We start from the raw sequence: 18,530 nt of genomic DNA on the forward strand, positions 1-18,530 counted from the left end.
GACTTCCTGAAAAATAAGTAAGCACCTTGAGTGACTTCTCCAGCACAGCAAGTAAACAAAAAAATTACTCATTGGACTGCTAGATTGTAATTATTATAACGTGTTTATTGTGGGAGTCGAGTACGCTTCGGCACGAATTAGGCCAGCTCACACCAGGGAACACCACCACAGAAAACCGGCGTGAAATAGTGTCATGCCACTATGTTTCGTACGGTGAGTGGGTAAGCCGGAGGCCCGTTTCCACTACCTCACCCGTCCCAGTCTATTCCTTCTTTCCATTCGTTTATCCTCTCCTTTTCCTTTACCCCATAAAAGCGGGCAGCGCATTCGCTGAGGCACTACCTTTGCGAATGTTCATGGGCGCTGGTGATCGCTTACCATCAGGCGAACCAGCAGCTCAGTTGCCCGCTGTGACATAAAAAAGGTGCACTTCCATAGCCTCCTGATTAAAGAAAAAAGTGATGCGATCTAGAATTTAAATGTGCATACTTACACCATATCCAGAACATCACGACGAAAGTTACTGCATGTAATATAAAACGATTTCTATAAAAACAACGATTACACACTACTGAATATAGATAATTTTGATACTTCTGCTTGAAAAAATGTACTAATACGATATCCTTCCTCCTTATCTACACTAATATTATAATCCTACTAATATTATAAATGTAAGAGTTTGTAAGGATGTGTGTGTGTTTGTTACTCTTCCACGCAAAAACTATTGAACCGATAGCAATGAAATTTGGTACCTAGATAGCTGGACAACTGGAATAATACATAGGCAACTTTCATCTCTATATTCCTACTGAATACAGACTAACTCGGGTAAAACCGCGGGGCGCAGCTAGTATTACTATATATATAAGATGATTTCCAAACGCATGTAAAATTTTTCAAAGGTTTTGTAGCTGTATTTTTACTTTTTGTATGTTGTCAGGACTTTCGGATCGGTGAACTGATTTTGATTATTCTTTTTTATTAGAAAGCTGGTACCTGTCCTACCTATTTAAATTTAGACTTGTTTTGACAATTTTTGACAGTTATAGCATTTGACAGTTTATTGTGAAAAACAATTATTATTTTGAAATGTTTACATCATTTAAAGGTATAAAATTGAACATAAAAAAGAAGGTACTGTTTTCATTTTTTTATTTTAGATTCACCCCTAAAAATATGCCCTTTATCTAATGTAAAACTCAAAAAATTTGAGATTTTAGCTGAGACATTATTGCTTAAAATTCAGTTAAAAAAACCCTCATAAAAAGTACTTATTCTCCCATGAACCCTACTCCCAAGGTTGTATACACATTGTATATTGTATACACAAGTGGGATTTACATACTGAATTAAATAAATTAGACTTAATCCATTATTTTGTATTCATACCGATCCAAATTTTCATTTAAAGAGAAGAGAAAATAACTAATTAAATTTTAATTTATATTAAACAGTACACCCAACTGGTCCAGTACCAAGGAATAAATTTATACAAATATGTTTATCTGATCTGTATATAAACCTATTACAGAGTATTATATTATGTTATCTGTGCTATAAGACTTCCTGGTACATCTGTCAGTCACCAGGTTGTCTCTGATGAATCGTGAAAGTTGGACCGTTTACAACAAATTATAAAAAAAATCATGAGGCAAGATTTCATGTCTTAATCGATGGGTGACTTTTGGAGCAAGTATATATATATATATATATATATATATATATATATATATATATATATATATATATATATATATATATATATATATATATATATATATATGTACCATATGCATGATCAGAGTTTTTAACTATTAGTTATGGGTATTGGACACGATTTCATAAATTCATGCTAACGCTTCTGTGTAAATTGCGGTGACATATAACTGGTTGTGCATACTCTTACATATTTTATAAATACACATTTAATGACCGTTTGTGACGCGTAAAATATAATAAAAAAAAACTTTATTATAACCAATCCTATTCACGTACGTAAAGTATGCGAAACTAAATTCATTACTGTTAGCTAAACAACGTCAATGTATACCCATTTCAAATAGTTTCGAATATAACAAAGCCCTCATATTTCTCAATAAGTCCGCCCTTACAGCTATTTCTACTTATATGAATGGCATTTGAAACTCATTCGTCTAACAACTCGGCGTTCTCATTTCTTTATAATTTAAAATATATTCGTATGATTACATTGTTGTCACGACACAATACGCATTATGCTGATTTTCTAAACGAAACATTTTATAAGCATTAAGTGCCTATCCTACTTAATATTATAAATGCGAAATTTTGTAAGGATGTGTGTGTTTGATACTCTTTCACGCAAAAACTACTGAACCGATTGCAACGAAATTTGGTACGTAATTAGCTGGACAACTGGAATAAAATATAGGCAACTTTTTATCTCGATATTCCTACGAGTACAGACTTAGGCGGGTAAAACCGCGGGTAACAGCTAGTAATTTATAAATGTATTATCCAAAGCAAGATTATGAATACAAATGTAAGTTTGTCTGTCTGTTTTTATCTAAACACTGTCACTTGTATATCACAATTATAATTAAAGTAACTTCAAGGGAAATTATCAAACATATACCAAACTATCTCGCAATTTCATTTCACCTCAATAATAAGTAGCCTGAGGTACTGTAGCCTACTTATCATCTACAGATACAAAAATCGTATCCAAAATAATGACGTTCAAGAATGACAAACAAATATATAACGTTAATGCATTTACAAGTATGCAATTAATAAGAGACTAGCTGAGCACAACAACGATCCATCAGCTCTGAAATGCATGATGTTAGGCGACCATTTTTCTATAATTACAAATAAGTATTCTCATGGTATTAACTTTTTGAAAAAATAAAATATAATATACATTTAAATTATATAATATTTTGCATATAATAATCTCCTTTTGTCTCATATTCGTGTCTCTATTTTACGATTGCTTCTCGTATTGTATTCTACATTAATATTTCACCTTCTATCAGAGGTTCTATTCAAAATGCAATCTGAATACAACTCCCATATAACAAGTTTAACACCGCAAATCATTGAAGTCGATCGTCGGTGAGTGCACAAATTTTGAAACCAATTAAATATTTATGTTTAAACAGTCTCTCTCAAAGTGGGCGATAACGATCCCTTGTAACCTATAAGTGGGCGATAACGTTGAAGCGGGTTAAGGCTGATTTTAATTTTTTTGTGTGAAACTTTCAAATGCACAAAACCTATTTCCTTCTCCTAGCCCTTCCCAGTCCATTCCTTCTTTCCAGTCATCAATCCTTTCCTTATCCCTTATCCCTTAAAAGCGGGCCGCGCATTCTCAGAGATCTGAGCCTCTGCGAATGTTCATGGGCGGTGGTGATCGTTTACCATCAGGCAAACCACCAGCTCAGTTGCCCGCTATGACATAAAAAAAAATTAAAAAAAAACCTGTCCTTCGAATGTATGTTGATTCTAGTTAAAATGCAGAAGCGCATGAAATAAAGAGTCATATTATAGCAATTATCGGAAGTCAGGTTATTTATCAAAATATGAAACGTTCTAAAACTGGTTTTGTTACGATAATAATTTTGGGAGAGGGGAGTTTGAGTGCTGAAAAGGAGTTGATTATTAAAGGTGGGGCTGGGCGAAATAGGTTTAAAATGTTGAAATAATGTTGAATTTAGTTAAGAACTGCACCGCGCGGTTTCATCGCGGTTTCATTTCATGTACGAAATTATTTCCATTGCTTATTTCATATTCTGATATATAAGCTACATGACTACCAAGTATCTTCAAATCCGTACATTGTAACTTCGTATAATATTAAACGGATAGTTAGTTTTGTATAGATTCCTTCTAGCAAAACTATTAAAAGGAATATAATATAAAGGAATATAAAAGGAGTCAAAAATGCTTCGGCACAAAAATAACTATCAAATTCATTGGACTAGCTGTCTCGCAATAGTAAGTCTAGTAATCAAATTGTTTCACTGAACAAACACCGCATAATAAAACTGTGTCAATCCGAAAAGACGTAATCAAATGAAATTCAATTGCTTATTTCCCGAAGTAATTATATGAATATTGTATGGAATGCTTGCAATGTGATAAACATTTCACTTATCATAAGATACTAGTTGGACAAGATGAACAAAACATGAAGTAAATAACATAATAATTTAAGAAAATTAATTCTTAATCTATTTTTTGGTGGAGATAATGATTAAAAATATTTCCAACGAAAATTCCAATAAATAAATTATTCACAAATTAGCAATCGTTTATTTGCAAGGCATCCTAAGCTTAGAAAATATAATAAAGTCTCGATCAAATAAATTCACCAAAAAATGGTGTTGCCAAAGCACAATTTTTGGTAGTTAGTAGAAATAGTAGAAGTGGTAGAAAAAAAATGGTATATATCGAAGTCAAAGTCGCTAGCGCCAATATAAATAAAACAATAAATACTTACTATAGAATCAACTTCAATCGCTCCGGCATATTAAATTGTAACTCCTGTAATCGCTTATCGGATACTGAGAACACTCGCTGGAACGGTATCCTGTAATACCATTTAATTAATGAAGGAAAAAGGTATATTTCAACCAAAGGAAAATACAATTCACTTAGTACCACTAGTTACTAATTAGAAATACAACGTGTGGTACTAAGTATTACGTGTGGTAGGCGAGCATGCTTCGGCAGGAGTTGGGCCAACTCAAGCCGGGGATGTACCAGCCCCCACAGAAGACCGGCGTGAAATAGTAGAATGTTACTGTCTTTCGTTCGATGAGTAGAGGAGCCGGATAGGATAGGATTTATTCTTTTCCTCACCCTTCCCATCCATTCCTTTATAAGAAGCGGCCAACGCATTTGAAGTGGCCATAACCTTGTAAATACTCATGGGCGGTGGTGATCGCTTACCATCAGGCGAACCACCAACTTAGTTTCTATTTCATTAATAAATAAATATAACTTATACTTAAGGTACCGCACATATATATAACTTATATAACTTATACTTAAGCTACCATACTTCTCCGAAACGTCTAGACCGATTCTCATGAAATTTTGCGCGCATATCGGGTAGGTCTGAGACAACGTCTATTTTCCATATACCTAAATGATAAGAGTAAGGCACAACAGCGTTGCCGGGTCAGCTAGTAATACAAATATTTCTTAAAAATTGGTAATCATATTGTATCTAAATATTCACTATGTTCCTTATCAATCCTCACTTACCGGTCCGTATTCGCTTCGCTCGCTATCCTCATGAGGTATTTTTGTACAGCGATGCGTTCATCTTGAATGGATAACACAGCCTCACAATGTGATAGAATCGCCGCGACCTGCAAAACGCTTTAGGAAAAGTATTCCTATTTTACGGAGACCCGTGATTTATTTTTGAAGTGAGACTTCTTTAGAATCGTTGTGATTTCAAACCTGATGCAACGGAAAAAACTACAGGTAAGAGACACAAATACAAAAACGTGTAGAATGAAGCCGGCAAAGAATGAGACAGAAATGTACATACTATTTTATTCATTCTTTTGTCGATTTACTGAAGTTTCACTTCTATCGTGTGTGAATCGCACACACACCTTTTTTCTTATTAAATATCTTTATTGAGAATTAGTATGAAAAAAGACACCAGAAAATTTAATATTTGAATATCTGTTCAAACTTGTTGCCCGCGATGTTAAATGGACTATTCAAGATACAAATAATTTTCTTGAGATTAGCGAGACCAAATAACCATTGGAGTTACACTATGATTGTAATAGTGATCCATCCCGGCTTTGCCCGTGGTACATAAATCCTATCCTACTAATCTTACTATCCTACTCCTATTATCTAATATTATATACATATTTATTGCTATCCTACTATCCTATCCTACTAATATTATAAATGCGAAAGTTTGTAAGGATGTGTGTGTGTGTTTGTTGCTCTTTCACGCAAAAACTACTGAAACGATTGCAATGGAATTTGGTACGTAGACAGCTGGACAACTGGAATAACATATAGGCAACTTTTTATCCCGATATTCCTACGGGGTACGGACTTACGAGGGTGAAACCGCTGGGAGCAGCTAGACCTACTAATAGTATAAATGCGAACGTTTGTAAGGATGTGTGTGCGTTTGTTGCTCTTTCACGCAAAAACTACTCAACCGATTGCAATGAAATTTAGTACGTAGACAGCTGGACAACTGGAATAACATATAGGCAACTTTTTACCCCGATATTCCTACGGGATACGGACTTACGCAGGTGAAACCGCGGGGCGCAGCTAGTAGTCTATAACACTCAGAGACCACGTACATTGGATGTGTAATACTATACTATGAAAGAATTTTTGATATCGGTCCAGTTGTTCCTGAGTTCAGCGCGTTCAAACAAACCAGTGAAATAGACCACAATGAACCCCAACCCTGTAGTCATTCTAACGTATTTGTATATTTGAACTCTCATATCATTTCTTCTTTTTTCTTTTCATGGAAACTTACCTTATTGTCCAAGAAAAGCGAAGAGTCCACTGTATGCGAAAGATGGGCCATAATTGTGCAGTTCTGTAAAACGAGCGCCGCATGTGGCACGAAACAGAGTACCAACATTTGCAGGAGAAATATCTTCCGACCGCGCCTGGTCAATAGAATAACCTTATTTAATACACTAGTAACTAGTAACTTCAATTTTTTAATTTCTAAACTACTAACTAACTAGACATTTTGAAAGAATAGAAAAGTTTCTCATGTATATAGCATTTCAATGCTATAAAACTTAAAACGAAATAGTAACTAACTAGTTTCAACAATACACTTTTAACAAAAAACTTCTTTACATTGTCAAATTGGAATAAATCCACTATTTTAACGAAGAGATGAAAAAGAAAGCTTATTATTAAATTCTGAATTCCCCAAAAACGCCCTTAAAGACCCTTGATGAGAAATCATACAAATAAAATTGAATGAACTTAAAAAAATGGCTTTAAACTTAACTAAAAAATGTTTTTCCGTGTATTAAATATAAAATTGTGCATGCGTCGATATGACAAGATTCCATGCGTACATATTATTTCGTATAATGGCACATTGCCCGCTTCAGATAACGTCCACTCCGCATTATCCTTCTCTACGACCAAATAAATAAATGAGGTTGAAAACCTCTTTGTATTCCACACACGTCCTTTCCAATTTTAAATATTTACGTTCTCTTTTATATGGCAATATCCACAGATATAATAGGTGTATTTTTTAAATTTCAATATTTATCATAAACTGTAATTAGTGCTCACTCATTTAATTAAATTGCGCGTTTTATAAAATAATATCTTCGATCGTCTAACTTTTCAACACGATACAAAAAATTACGTTGTTGTTTAAATTTTATATCATTTCTATGCATGTGTATGTCACTGAACACCTGCTAAAAGGCTGAACCAAGTGGAATGAAAATTTTGTGTATCTTTCGATAGATTCTACGGCAATGGTTTAGATTTACAATTCGAACGCGAAGGAAACCGTGTGCAAAAACTAGTCACTGCAAAAAATCAATATGCAATTATTAATTGTTCTATTTATTTATTCAGACATCTAATTACCTTACAGATTCTGGAATTACGTTCTAATGCTTGCTCGCTAAATAAGGTTAAACATGCTCAAATCTCTAAAGTGCATTTACATACGGACGTCATTTCCCAGGTTAGGAACAGAAAATGGATAATTTCATATTTGCTCCACTGAAACTCAGTTGGGGTTTACATTTTGAATAAATCCGCGAAATTTTGTATATAAATAATTCATTTTCTGTAACGTCAATCCTTTTCTTTCATAAATTTGTTGGAATTAATGTCTTAGCTTTTTTGAAAAAAAAATTAATCTCCTTTATAGTATGTAGACGTATGTTTATTCTTATATTAATACTTAATATTAAATTCAAACTTTTTTATCGCATTCAAACATATAATAAGTAAATATGCACTTTTATATAAGTAATGAATAAAAAATAAAAATAGTCAGGGGTACCGTAAAATTACAATAATATATCAGTTTCATATAATATTATGATATATAGTACTAATTAATGTTTTTATTTGTATGTGGCACGAATTGGGCCAGCTCGCACCGGGGAAGTACCACACCCCCACGGAAGACCTGCGTGAAATGGTATATTGCTGTGTTTCGTTCGGTGAGTAGGGGAGCCGGAGGCCCATATCCTTTTCCTTACCCTTCCCTGTCCATTCCTTTATTCCTCTTGTCAATCCCTTTTTAAATCCTTTTCCAATTTGAAGTCGGCAATCCATTTGTAGAGGCGTAAGGTCTGCAATTGACCTTATGCCTCTCAAAATGTTCATGGGCGGTGGTAGCGCTTAACATCAGGCGACCCACCAGCTCCATTGCCGACGGAGACATAAAAAATATATTCAGTAGTACCTCATGTTATTAATACTTAGCATAAATAAATATACAATGTAAATATATACCTATATGTACAAAATTCACAGGTGTCTGACTGTCTGACTAACATATTAATCTATCAACGCAGAGCCCAAACCACTGGACGGATCAGACTGAAATTCGGCATTGAGATAGATGTAATGACGCAGGTATCCGCTAAGAAAGGATTTTGATAAATTCTACCCCAAGGGGGTAATACATATAAGTATATTTGTACCATGAAAATTTATTAGGACCGCGCAGGCGAATCTTAATCTTTTTCTTTGACTATGCGGGCAAACCGCGTGCGGAAACTAGATATTTTATAAAATTAAATGAATGAAATATACAAATCCAGAAATAAAATACCTGTATTATGTACAATAAACGTATTTGAATATTTTTATGTAGATTTTTTTTATATTCTTATATCTACTCATTTTTTTATGCACTATCCCTTGAAATTTTTCCATTTCCCTTCATACCAGGTTGCCTGGCAGACGTTGCTTAGCAAGACCGCCTTTTGTACGAAATGAGTAAGCAATTATTTGGTATAAGGTTCACTTTATTTTTGTACAATAAAGCATCTATATATATATATAAGAAAGTCGTGTTAGTTACACTATTTATAACTCAAGAATGGCTAAACCGATTAGGTTGAAATTTGGTAAAGAGATAGTTTTAGACCCGAGAAAGGACATAGGATAGTTTTTATCCCGGAAATCTAACGGGAACGGGAACTTTGTCGGTAACCTCCTGAGTCTATCTTATCCATGACTACGCGAACAAAGCCGCGGGCGGAATGCTAGTTATAAATAAAATCCAATACTCACTCGGTAGCAAGGTTAATATGCATACAACCGACTTTGACAGGCACCAGTTGTGGGCCGTTTCTATCTGATGGCGTGGTACAGTGCGACGAATTATCTATCCGAAGCGTGTTTGAGATCATTGTGCTGTAACAAAAACGATATATTATAGTTTATTTATTATAGCAACAATATATACTAGCATTTGCCGCGGGTTCGCACTTGTTAGATTCAAAGTTTTGTTTTCAGGGCGTTTTTTTTTTTTTATGTCACAGTCGGCAATGGAGCTGGTGGGTCGCCTGATGGTAAGCGCTACCACCGCCCATGAACATTTGTAGAGGCATAAGCCATTACAGACCTTACGCCTCTACAAATGGATTGCCGACTTTTTGGGAAGGGATTAAGAAAGGATTGGTGAGAGAAATAAAGGAAAGGACTGGGAAGGGAAGGAAAAGGATATGGGCCTCCGGCTCCCCCACTCACCGAACGAAACACAGCAGAATGCTATTTCACGCCGGTCTTCTGTGGGGGTGTGGTACTTCCCCGGTGCGAGCTGGCTCAATTCGTGCCGAAGCGTGCTCGACTACCACATTAAAGTACAATACTTAGTACATTATTTGATAAGACTTGTTGCGTTTCAGTCCTAATAATATATAATATAGACCCTTTTCCCTCATTACTCATATTCCATTCCTTTATTCCTGTCGTCAACCCTTTCCTTATCCCTTACTCTTTTAGAGCGGACAACGCATTTCTGTCCCTATATCTGCAAATTTTTATGGCAGTGCAAAGTACAACCACTCGTAAATTAAGATGGAAAACATTACAATAATTTAAAATGAAAATAGTTTACGACCAATTATTCTAAAATGGTTCTTGTTTAAAACTTATTACTTAATGCAATTATATTACTGATAATAACTCGAATTTCGACCTTTCACCGAGATTTTCCAAACGAAACTCCTAAATGAAGTCATGTATGAAACTTGAAACTTTAAAAGACCTATTCAAAAATGCCGAAAATTATAACAGACTAGCTGCGCCCCGCGGTTTAAGCCGCGTAAGTCCGTATCCCGTATGTATATCGGGATAAAAAGTTGCCTATATGCTATTCCAGTTGTCCAGCTGTCTACGTACCAAATTTCATTGCAATCAGTTCAGTAGTTTTTTGTGTGAAAGAGCAACAAACACATTCACATCCTTACAAACTTTCGCATTTATAATATTAGAGTTATCGACGTACAATCAACAAAATACACTAAGAATTGAAGACCATTTTCAGTTTTGAAACTTCAATTAAAACTGGAATTGATATTTAGTTCACGTAACCGCGTTCTCTGTACCATAATATATCACAGATTATATCTGTCGCTTATGGAATTACGTAAGAAAACACATGGGACAAGGAGTCACCGCTTAAGAAGAATAAGGGAAGATTTATATATGTACAAATAGGAAGTTTTTAAGCAAAAATACGTGAAAATGTGGGTACTTTTAAAACATGTTGATGGTATCATTAGTCATTTAAGCTGCATATAAAATTTCATTTTATTTGCAGTTGCCAGTATATAAATTGTAAATCTAAGTTGTAATTGTGATACGTATATCTTACTTACTTATATTAATATGAACATAATTTTTGTGTTAAAACCGAAATTAAAAGATATGAATCCAGGTTATAAAGTATGGTTAACTATAAAAATAAAAGACACGAACACTCCTTTATAAGTGTCGTATTTAAAGACAGTTAAGTTTGTAATAAAAAAAAGTTTTGACTTCTTCGAAATACGAACTAGCGATTAAATGAAATATAGTTACTATCATGATAAAAGTACAATTTAAACAATTTAAGCAATTTATTTATTAATTCAGCTTGGGTGTGTTGTTACATATACGTGAAACTCTCCTGATAAGTTTAAAAAACCTGTAGTAGGAGAGTTCCCTCTTCCTCAATTGAAGATTACATGTGCTGTTTTTTTGTTTATTTTCTTTCGATTAAATGAATTTACTGTAATAAATGGAGAGAATACATATAAGAGTAAATAAAATAAATAAGATAAAATAAATAAAATAATAATAATAATATTAGTAATAATAAATATAATTTATATAAATATAAATACTCATATTAAAATAATATAAAATAATGTTTAATTTGTAACTCTCGTGCAGTGTAATTTAGGTGAAAATGAAAAATCAATGTCCAAAAAAGAAATAGTTACCCAAATTATACAGACAATAGTCTCAATAACTATTTATTTGCATTATAAAAGAAATGTTACTAATGTACTTTCGTAATGAGCATTCTCAACGCGGGATAATAGAGATTTATGAACTCTTAGCTCGCTCGGTTAAAAATCTTACAGAAAGAATTTTATTTTAGTCTCACAGTTTATGAGACGCTTTTAACAAATTAATGTTTTAAAAACAAATTTATATAAAATTGAATAAATACTGGAGCTGTTCTTTCATAAATCTAAACGGATATAAAAGCCTTTTGAGTCTTAGGTCAGGACTTTATTAAATTATCGACCATAGTTAGGAAAATAAAATATTTTTATGTTGTAATGTTATTATTTTAAATCTATATTAATGCTCTGAGTAGCAGATACAAGCCATTATGAGCTATTTTTTCATTCTGTATACTTTATACACATATTTGTTATAAAGAGAAAAAAGCAAAAATGAAATTGGACTTTTTAGTATTTTTGTTTTCAACATAACAAGCTTGTTACTTAATGAGATTGTAATATTTTAAAATATTTTTATTCTGAAAAAACTTTGTCCCATTTTGTCACGAACAATTTATTGTATGTGACTTTCCGTGTGTTTATTTTATTAAACATTTATATATTTTAAGTAAAAATAGTTTGTTGTTATCCTACAAGCTAAATAATAAAAGGATGAAAAGTAAATTCTACATTGAACAATGGTTCAGCAGAACAGTGGTGTATCGTATTAGTAGTATATACATATGTATGTATATTAAGTCGTATCGTAGTATTCATGAATAGTGATTTCCTTCCCAGTTCCCCTTCTCTCCCAGTACTGTTATTCCCGTTGTCAATCCTTTCCTTATCCTTTACCCTTAAATCCATTGGGTTCGGAAAACCTAATAAATAATGAAAGAGATTAGAGATTCGGCTGTGTCTACTTATAAGTAAAGTCTATAAGCAACAAACATTTAGAAATTTAAAAGGAAGACTTTACCCGGTAATTCACTAGAATTCCCTGGGGAGAGAGTATGAATTTAAAAATCTTTACTTACTTATTATTTATCAGTACCATTATCTGATTTAATATCCTGCTGCTATTAATATTAATATTTTAGAAGTTATATAGTAAACAAGTCATAAAAAATAACTTTTTTCAACTGAAACTGAACTTGTAATAAATACATTGTTAAAATGCTAGTGTGTTTGTTTCGTTCTTTATCCGTTATTTGTCTTTCTTTCACATCGCAACGGCGCGATTCTGTAATATAATGTTTATGGGGAGATAATAAAGAGACTATAGAGTACAAGAGGTTTCTTTTTCCAAGGTGAAACATGTTATTTCCAAGGAAATTTTTTGCCGCCAAAAATCCCTAGATTTTGTTTTTTTTTTTATTTTTTATGTACCCAGTGTTATTCTCACAATTAAGATAAATCTATTATCACCACTCACGTGAAAATACGACGCTCTGGGGCGTACCAAAAAAATATACAAACTCGAAAAACATACAACTCCTTATGTCGCAGTCGTGGAAAAAGCTGTACAAGCGTATTATTATATCCCCCATCAAATATAGAATATAATATTACAATGTTACATTTTCCACGCAATGTGATTTTTCGAACACTGACGATCAAAAAATAAAACCGAATGCATGCTGGCATAGCAATTTTATAGGCCCATAAGTAATTGAGATTGGTATAGATTGAATACGCATTGAATCTGATTATTTAATGTGAGAAGTAACACTAAAGTTGAATTGAAAACAAATTATTAGTTAGCATGGTATACAAACAAATGTATGGTACATAAGGGATAAGAAAAGGATTGATGATTAAAACGAAGGAATAGACTGGGAAGGGTAGGTATTATTAATGACCCTTAACTCCATATAAAAACCCAATAGTTTTATTGACTCACCTACAAAATAACCTGTAAATTATAGATATAACTAGCGTTTACCCGCGGCTTCGCACGCGTTAATTCGGAATAGTTTAGTAGATGTTATTATCGATATAACCCTTAATCTTGAATCACTCTATGTATTAAAAAAAACACTAAAAACCGTTGCATAATTTTAAAGACTTAAGGACTGATAAAGCGACTTTGTTTTATACTATGTAGCGATTGTAAAACTACAAAAAACAATGATAAATTCGACACCAATTAAAAAATGCTACGTTTCATAAATCGCTATGGTTAGTTCAACTAACGGCTGGATTTAAATGGAAAATAAAACTGTGAAGCGCAGTTACTGTCACTGTTTACTTTACAACGTATATCATATCGCCACACTCGGAGCCTGTTGATTTATTCCTTTATATTCACCCTTTGAATATAACATGCTACGACCCTCGGTTTTTTATGTGATAGTCGGTGATGGATCTGGTGAGTAGTAAGATGGTAAGCGCTACCACCTCCCGTCAACATTTGGAGAGGTATACGGTCAATTGCAGACCTTACGCCTTTACAAATTGATTGCTGACTTCAAATTGGAAAAGGATTAAGAAGAGGAATAAAGTCCCCCACTCGAACGAAACACAACAGTATGCTATTTCACGCCGGTCTTGTGCGGGGGTGTGATACTTCCCCGGTGCGAGCTGGCCCAATTCATGCCGAAGCGTGCTTGACTATGAGAAAATATCATCAATCATTATCAATCTATAAGAATGAAATTGTGAAACAAACTATACATGTTTTTTCACTTGCTAAAGTAATAAAAAACTATTGTATTTTAATATTTTCGAATGTTTGTAAAGTTTTAACAAAAACCAATGGACTGATTTCAAACCAATCCACCGTTAGATAGCTGCAAATTCACTGAGTGACATAGGCTATATATACCACGTACGAAGCCAGAGCTAAGCTAGTTCACTATACCATGTATATTTTTATATTCATGGTTCATATTAACCAAAAAAGGATAAGTTTACAACCATCTGATAAATCGACTCAAGTTAAATACATTTTGTTTATATATCGCGATATGTAAATCTGAAAGTCATTTTAGAAGATAGTCTTTCAAAGTACCATTTAAACACACAAATATTGCATACATTAATAATAAGAGACGAATAAAACATTACTAACTAGACGAAGTAATAAAATCACATATAATGTCAATAAAATATATCTAGATCGCCAACCAGTCAAAGGCTTAGTGAATACCTCATTCAATATAAGCTTTACTTTCAATAGATTCCAAAGATGGTAAACAAAGTAGGCACTTGAAAATGACGTAGTATTCAATAAGTTTCGATATTAAACAGAAATCGTACTTATAATTTTTAGTTTTATAGCATTGAAATGCTTCATAAATGAGAAATTTTGATAGAATAGATAAAATTTCATCACGAGGCGGGATTCGAACCCGCGTTTTTTGCCAAACCGTAGCAATGCCTAGCCTTTCAGCCATCCGTGATCCCACCACAGTAATCGAATTTCTTCTACTCTTTCGGTTTTATGTGCCGTTAATGTGCCTAAATTTTTCTATTCTTTCAAAATTTTAGTCGAAAATTATGTGTATTAAATTATTGCTAAAATTATACAATTTACTTAATTAAATAAGATAGTAATACATCTCGTTTATTTACGTTACATAAGTATTGGTTGATACAAGGGGATAATAGAATAAAGAGGCGATATAGCAGATATCTAGATAATGAGCTTTAATTGTATGCTCATAGAGCATTAAGTTGTTAAAAATATTTGTAATAATTGAATGAATAGAAATAAATTCGTACATGAGGCAGAATTTGGATTCACGACCTTCGCTTTTCCATAGCAAAGGCTGACAACCATGATAAATATTATATGTGTCCAAGGGACACCCCAATTTTTCTCTTATACAATATGCTTTATTAGTACATAGTATAAAACAAAGTCGCTTTCTCTGTCCCTATGTCCCTATGTATGGTTCAATCTTTGAAACCACGCAGCGGATTTTGATGGGGTTTTTTTAATAGATAGAGTGATTCAAGAAAGGTTGATACGTATAGTAACATTATTAAACTACTCCATATTTATCGCGCAAAGCCGCGGGCAAAAGCTAAACTGTAAATAGAAGCATCAATCTATCAACGGCATTTCAAATCAGCGAACATTATATAAAACCGAACCATTTCAACTATCCCGTATTCATGAATACAGGTGATATCCGCACAAATTGTTAAATTCAATTATATTAGCAAAACAATTAATAATAATTCAAAATTCATGATCCATAACATAGTCATAAAATTATGAGTGATCACAATAACTAATTAAGATTTACGGGCTGCAAGCAAGTTTAATGGCTGAAGATATCTTCTGAGAAAATTGTATAAAGAATTTTTTATTTAAAGCACTCTGTTGTAGTTATTTATCATGAAAAATGTTATTTTCCAGTCGTTCTTATATAAGTATAGAATGCTATTCAGATATTTTGAAAGCAATCGTTAGATTATGTAAAAATAACACTCTGAATACAAGGGTAATACAAAACGTGTCCCCTCTAAAAATAACATATTTTCCATGTCTAGATTTCCTAACAATTATGCTATTTTTATAACGTTTCTCTTGTGGGGAAGCAAAGGAAAATTTAACAAGAATTCAGATGTAATTAATTAAAAAACTGCCTTACGGAACCTACTTTCATTTGAAGGTTCTATTGAATCGTATTTATCTTTCATTCCATAAAAAAATCATAAAGAATTTCACAAAAAGCTTATCGAATTGAAAGTAAATTTCACAAACCGAAACGTTTTTAATTGAATCATAATTACTAAGCAATAAAGGAGAATGAAACAAACCGAGCAGGAAGCAGCCTGGCGTTCAATTTATTCAGTTTATTTTAACCATATTTTCAGTCTCTTTTTCTATGGGAGTTGAGTACGCTTCTGCGCGATTTTGGCCAGAGCAGAAGGTACCACGCACCTAGAAATTATGTGTATATGCTACTATGTATCTCCATATTCTATTCCTCACTCTTCCCAGTCCATTCTTTTTTTATTTCCACTGTCCATCCCTTCCTAATCCCTTTTTAAACGAATTTGCAGAGGCCTTACCTTTAACTAAGCTGTAAGTAGTGTAATGAACACGATTTTTTATCTTAAAATTACGTGTCATATTGTTTGTCCGCTATGGACTCCTAAACTACTCAACCGATTTTAATCAAATTTGCACACCATGGGCAGTTTGATCCAACTTAAAAGATATTTTTTAAGTTGAATCAAGTTTTTATTGTTTTAATTACGCTAAATTACTACCAGGGTGGAGCCGGGGCGTGCAACTAGTATATTATATTTTATAGATTAGATAGATATAATCCGTAGACAGTTTTATACATCACTAGGCCCTCGTCCCGGCTCCGCCCGGATATCAAGGTTCCTGATTTCCGCAGCATTTTATCGAAATTAAAAGTATCTTATCAAAGTCCGGTCATACCCTGTCTGAAGACCTTATTTTATCAAAATCCGTTCAGTAGTTTCAGCGTAATTGACGGACAAACATCCAAACAAACAAACTTTCACATTTGTAATATTAATGTGATTACTTTCATTGTATTTTCACCGTTAAAATTAAGCGTATGTTGCTCTCATTAACGAATAAAAGCACTACTTCATTATTCTCTTTGATTACACAATAAATGCACAAATACTAATACAGTGAATTCCACAACGACCTCATATACAATAATTCAGAGTTAACCAATCACAAAGGTATGAATATACGCTAGAACATTGCAGCTTTTAATCCAATATAATCACTAAATAATTATTCATATATATCTATACTAATATTATATATTTGAAGAGTTTTTTTTACGTCGTTTTAGAAGCCAATTTTTTAAGTTGCATAAATGCCCACAGCCCCTGGTGAATAAGCCTTGATTTATATCGGTCTCTTACCGACTAAAACCCACCGTGTACCGACGCTTTTCCCGGGAACGCTCCGCAATCAATCTATCTATATGGACCACCATGACCACGTCATTCCGTAAGACCTTTTTATATTAATCACGGTGAAATTTTACACATTCAAGGAAAATTTGCAAAGGCATTTAAAGACAGGTCAACGTTATATCTTTATATATAGGTATATAAAATTCTCGTGTCACAGTTTTCGTTGCCATACTCCTCCGAAACGGCTTGACCGATTCCTCTGAAATTTGGTAAGCATATTGGGTAGGTCTGAGAATCGGCCAACATCTATTTTTTATCCCGATATTCCTACGGGATACGGACTTACGCGGGTGAAACCGCGGGGCGCAGCTAGTATAAATATATATATGACGATAAAAACAGAAAGAAATTGCCAAGAACCCTCTTTCATATTTATAAAGCAAAGAGATTTTTAAATTAGGCCAATTTTAAGCTGGGTCACTTGAGTACTCTTTACATCCACTCCATACCACGAGGATGACGAGGATGCTATAATCTCCTTGTTTCAACAGACCCTCTTATTTATGCGGCGACCTTCCAAAAATAACTTAACAATAAAATTATAGGAAAGAGATGTGTCGTTTATGTGAGGTTTTACATGTTAGCAATGGCTGTCACATATATCAAATTAGGAATTTAATACTTTTTAACGGATTTTAACGCTGTGAAGTGTTCGAAGTATATAATGTTTGTTATATATAATGAATAAATCGCGTTTAGATCCGTTAAAAAGTCTTTAAGTTCTAAATGTATAATACTCACGCAAATCCAACGCAAGACAATACTATAGCATTATAGCTGTAACCCGCGCAGTTTGCCGGGTGATACCCGGGTTAAAAATGGTCTATGTGCTAATACAAACTATAATCTATCTCTGTATCAAATTTCATACACATACCATAAGCTGTTTTCGCGTGAAAGAGTAACAAACATCCATCCATATATCCATCCATCCATAATTACAACGTTTCGCCTTTATAACCCTAGTAGAGTATAATTAAATATGTTTGTTTATTAACGAATGTCTGTAGTTTTTGCGTGAAAGAGCACAAACACACACACACACATCCTTACAAACTTTCGCATTTATAATATTAGTAGGATAGTAGGATAGGATATTAGTATGATGTATTT

At 33.3% G+C, this 18,530-nt stretch overlaps 1 long non-coding RNA gene across 1 annotated transcript in view; it reads right to left on the reverse strand.

The window, feature by feature from the left end:
• Positions 1-6,557: 6,557 nt before the first annotated feature.
• LOC119838687 overlaps positions 6,558-18,530 on the reverse strand; it is a 48,288-nt gene continuing 36,315 nt past the window's right edge. Inside the window, exons 2-3 of the long non-coding RNA XR_005288212.1 lie at positions 9,286-9,408; positions 6,558-6,659 (exon numbers count right to left, since the gene is read on the reverse strand). This is a non-coding gene — a long non-coding RNA (uncharacterized LOC119838687). The remainder of the gene's footprint in view (positions 6,660-9,285; positions 9,409-18,530) is intronic.

Source organism: Zerene cesonia, unplaced genomic scaffold (genome assembly GCF_012273895.1).
Source record: "Zerene cesonia ecotype Mississippi unplaced genomic scaffold, Zerene_cesonia_1.1 Zces_u004, whole genome shotgun sequence".
NCBI lineage: Eukaryota > Metazoa > Arthropoda > Insecta > Lepidoptera > Pieridae > Zerene > Zerene cesonia.